Genomic DNA, 5,118 nt, shown 5'->3' with positions numbered 1-5,118 from the left:
GGCTAACATGGAAGAGTGGCTCAAAGAGGCAAAAGCTTTCGGAGAGCACGACAAGGTAGTTGAGTACTTCGGTCTCCAGAAGTTTTACCGCCGTTTATAAGAAAACCTGATACTCTGGGCGCAGGATAAGCCAGGGGTAAATACTTTGGATCATGCAGCTCAGCTAGCCGACAAGTTCAACGCACGTCGAGAAGCGCAGCGGCAGAAAGACGGCCAAAAAGAGTTCAGGCAGAGGTCTGATATGTCAGGGCTGACAGGCACAGCTCCCTAGGAAGACAGCGGAGCTACAAAGTCGTTTTCCTGGATAGTAAAACTGGCCGCGAAAACGGAAAGAGCGCAGACGCAGACTAGCAGCACAAAAAGGAAGCCTCTGAAGCACGCAGACAGGCTGCGTGTTACAACGGCGGCGAGACGGGGATTTTCGCTGCGAGTTGCAAGAAGGAAAAACTCGTCTTTCACGTGCTAGACGATAGTGAGGACAGCAGGCACATTCTGGAGCCGTACGTACGTGAGCTAGCGGTCAACGGTAAACCGTGCCGAGTTCTTCGCGACTCTGCGGCGACGGCACACATAATCAAGCCTTCGTACGTTGAACCGGATTAGCTGACGGGACAGAGTGTTTGAGTGAAGCAGGCCGTAGCAGCACGAAACGTGCGCTTGCCGATTGCTAAGATCAGCATCGCAGGTCCGTTTGGTAAACTTGTCACGCAGGCAGCGGTATGCCCACAACTTCTTCGAGAATACAGGTACCTATTCTCGAACAGGTCGGTTCAGCTGTTACGCGAAAAGCGGTACAATTTCGAGAAACTGCCATGGAAATAATCAGCTGAGCTCGCTGAAAAGGGCTCAAGAATCGATAGTGTCGCCACCTATGAAAGGATTGGTGAGACTCAGACACATAGCGAAGATGGGGCATTTCCGGAGGCTCAAGACTGAGGGCAGCGTAAGTACAATGTGTGTAAGGCCCCTGCTGAGACCAGAGATGCGTCAGCGTCGTTTTTGGGTGCTCAGGTTCACGGAAAGCCTTGAAAACGGCTACGAACCCAAACGCGCGCCGTTCGCAGGCTAACGACGTTCTGCGGGAAAGCCAAAACCGTGGCGTTTGCGAAAGGAGGCAACACGAGTTCGTTGAAACGAATGGTGTTTCCCCGGACGCGAGTTCAGAACCGAGCTACGCTAAGGCAGAGCCGGCAGTCGACACACTGAATGGTTTTCACGGTGCACCTAAGCTTGACGACGCCGCAACTGAGCAAGTCGCTAGCGTTCCACCTCCAACTCAGATACTCGATGTCGAGCAACGGCCAGCCGAGCACGTAGCGATTCCGGTATCGCCTGGGAGTGGGCCGTCTTCTGAAACCGGGCCGCCCATACCTAAATTGGCCTTGACAGCCGGAAACGAGCGCGAAAACAACCTCTGGTGTTCGCTTACCGACAGTGCCGCAAAAACTGCGACAAGAGCTCCCATGCGCGCCTGCATAGTTGCAGCGCCGCGCACACGCTTTGCGCCGGGCCTCAGCGACCTCGGAGCGGCCGGAAACGAAAACGCACGCCTTGCTCGAGCGGTGGAAAGTATAGCAGTTTTCTCCGCGCGCTCGAGATACTTCGCGGAAGAAGGCCGATGCCCTCTCGACCGGTCGCAGCAGCTTTCAGAGAACGAGCGCACCCAAGGTGCCATTCAAAAAGGGGAAAGCTCAGGGCAATGACGCGAGCTCAAATCACAGCTCTCAGGGCGAGAAGTGGCCTGTAGGCGCCTGATTTTCTCGTTTGTAATATTCTCGTGAAGCAGGTTTCGCCCCTTACAATTAAATTTCTTTTTCTGTGGGACATTTCCAATCACGCGAAATGTCACCTTTCAAGTTTGTGTCCCTAACTAAAGTTTTGCTGGCCTAAAATAAAACTAGTGAAGTTACTTATTAGCGTATTTTATTGCAACTAAAAGCCTGGTAGTGCTTCTGTGTGGATTTGTGTTCGCACTTGCCGGCGATGCGGTTGTGTTTTGTTGTTCTGTTGCTTGCCTGACGAAGCCAGAGACGTTCTAGGGGAGCCACTATTCATCCAGAGAGCGGCCCCGGCGAAGCTCCAGCCCGGTGTCGTAGAGCCCAGGCTTGGAGTCGAGCATCTGGCGAGCACTTCTCTCCGAAAGCATCCCTCCTCCGGACAACGGTTGAACACCCTTATCCGTCTGGGTCTCGGACCCCCAGCGGAGAAGCTGTTACGACTTAACCCGCCTCTAGGCTTTGCTTCAACAGTCCTCGGCTGTGCGGCGAAGCCTCCACTACATGCGCCTTTCAAGCAAGCCCCCTCTCGGTGACTCACGCTTGGAGACAACAAATGCAAACAAGCTGTGACAAGCCTGGATCAGGGGCCTCGCTATCGGCGCGATCAAACTGCGGTGGCGTGCCGACACAGCAGGCCGAGACAACGCTACTAGAATAAACTCAGTTTCAAAGCTCCACCGGAGAGGTGGTCCGCGTGGCGGTCGCGAGAACTAGCGGCGCTGCAGTCAAGTCTTCCGCTACTCCGGCGCGTCGTCTGCTTCGGCGGCGGCCCCGCACCGAGCCGCCGCGCAGACGTACTGCAGCAGCTTTCTAGTAGTGCTATTGCTAAACTTAAACATCGATAATCTTTCGAGTCAACTCGCTTAAACGCGTTCATCCTTCTAGCCGACGTTACCGCATCACATTTGTCCACTGTTTAATTGGAAATGCGTTGGCACGCCTGCATCCACTAACCTGCACGCACAGCTCATTGACTAGCTAAGAATCGACGGTCAGGCCTATATTTTAACTGTCTACATTGCACTTGACTTCATGTACAGTAGTTTCCAAGCCAATTACCCTTTCTAGCGTAGTTTTTATAACTACTGCGCCCTCTTACCTCGACCAAAAACGACCCAACGAGGTTGTGAAAGCAGTGCCTTTATAAGTGCTTTTATGTCCACGCGGCAATACGACAGTTTTTTCTGAATTTCATCGTTGCGAGGTCCCGTTAACCAACTTCCGATTTGTAGTTCCTATGCTAAACTTTTATATCCACCGCGCTGGTCCCACCTCATCTCGCCTTTGTGCGCTCTGTGGTGTATACGAACATTAGATCATCAAAGATGAAAGTTCGCTTCACAGTTCTGACACTCAGTCAGTTCAACTGTGACAAATGCACTCAAATTTTGTGAGTTAACATTAAAGTTGGATCCGAAATTTAAAGGTGCTCATGGTAGGCCTGAATTCATAACGATCTTTGACACCCATTGTGATATCTTGATCTCCAGAAATCCGTTCAGCAGGTCATACAAGACACTTCTCCGAAAGGCGAATCAGGCTTCAATGAAGACTTTTTTTGAAAAGGCTGAATGGTACATAACATGACGCAAGGATGCACAAACAAACAATCAGTCTTTGCGGGCCTCAAGAATACTGTATTTGCAGGTCCCCTTATATGTATGCACGGTGCCAGCACCTTTTGATAGGTTTGTGGCGATGGCGAGCTGCCGAATTCGCTCATGCTTAAGATGTCTCAGTACGACATGGAAACATTTTTTGGTTGCGTAAAAAGGAAAAGGCGGCTAAAACAACAGCCATGTTGCGTGTCAATTTACAGCTGCCTACAAGCGTCTTTTTTTCAGAACAGAAGTTGCATCATCAGATACTGGAAACTCCTCTCGTGATATTGGGACTGATCTCTGTCCCTCAGCTGACGTAAGCCTCGTTGAGTCGCCAACAGCTTTCGCCTCGTTCAGAAGATCATCGCTGTTGCAGGTACTTAATGATGATCACTTTAACACCCAGCGGGTCGAATTTTACTAAACCCTTTCGCTTGTTCTCAGTGCAGTCGTGCCACATATAACAGTATTTGGGGCACGGAAAGTATATGGAGGCACATCCAGTAATGAATAATGCAATACACTGATGTCCACTGAGCTGCCAGAAGTCGTTGCTGCGAAAACAAACAGTGTTCTCGTGGTACCATCGAAATACTTGTTGAAATTGCACCACGTCGCGGAAAAGGGGTTTCGTGTCCCACAAGTTTAATGCAAGGGTTAATGTTCTACACGTTTAATGCAGCCGTTATATGCAAATAGTGAGCGCCTATAGTAGAGGTGTTGACAGTATTGTTTGAACAAGTGTTACTTGCTGAGTTGGAGCCTCATCTGTTGAACTGCGATGCATCCGACAATAACATTTAGGATTTGCCGAAGATTTCCAACGTGTATTCAAGAATCGGGTTCAGCCCATTCCTACTGAAATCAACCGGAAAAATGTGCACGCATAACGGTGTATGAACACAGCAGACAAAGACCATTATTTCTTAAAATCTGCAAACGGAAGATCAGAACCAGCACTGAAGAAAGCTGGCTAGATAGTACGTTTTCGTATTTTTTGCGGTTTTTAAGTGTGTGCGTTCTGTATAAGTTGCCTCATAGCCTGCGTTGTGATAAATCAGGCAGTGTTTTTTTAATTCGTTACTCTCTTATCGTCTGTGACTTCTTTCTTTTGAAATTTTGTAAACGTTGGGGTGAATAAAAATTCGTGTACCGTTTGTTGCTTCCTCCGTGAGCCTCTCTTCTGGAACGTTTCAAGCGAATATGCCTTACACCGTGAATGGCTGAATGCGTAATCGCGTCCGGCTCGTATGTAATTCTGTCAACCGCTGTATTGTGCAGTTCCTTTCAGAGGGAGTAATCTGTTGTTTTAGCCTCCCTTTCCTTTTTACGCAATTAAAAAATGATTTCATGTGGTACTAGGACATATTGAGCGTGAGCGAATTCGGCAGCTCCCTGTCGCCACAAACCCATCAAAAGGTGCTGACACCGTGCATACATATAAAGCGACCTGCAAATACAGTATTCTTGAGGCCCTCAAACACTGATTTTTTTGTGCATCCTTGCGTCATGTTATGTATAATTGAGCCTTTTCAAAAAAAGTCTTCATTGAAGCCTGATTCGACTTCCGGAAGGTGTCTTGAATGACCAGCTGAACGGATTTCTTGAGTTCAAAACATCAAAATGGTGGTCAAAGATCGTTATGAATTCAGGCGTACCATGAGCACCAATAAATTGCGAGTTCAAGCTTTAATGTGAACTCACAAAATTTGAGTGCGTTTGGTACAGATGAACTGAGT

Source organism: Haemaphysalis longicornis, unplaced genomic scaffold, assembly GCF_048455015.1.
Source record: "Haemaphysalis longicornis isolate Haplotype H1 unplaced genomic scaffold, Haemaphysalis longicornis Haplotype H1 scaffold_2, whole genome shotgun sequence".
NCBI classification, from domain to species: domain Eukaryota; kingdom Metazoa; phylum Arthropoda; class Arachnida; order Ixodida; family Ixodidae; genus Haemaphysalis; species Haemaphysalis longicornis.
The sequence above is the reverse complement of the archived record's forward strand: the minus strand, read 5'-3'. Positions refer to the sequence as shown.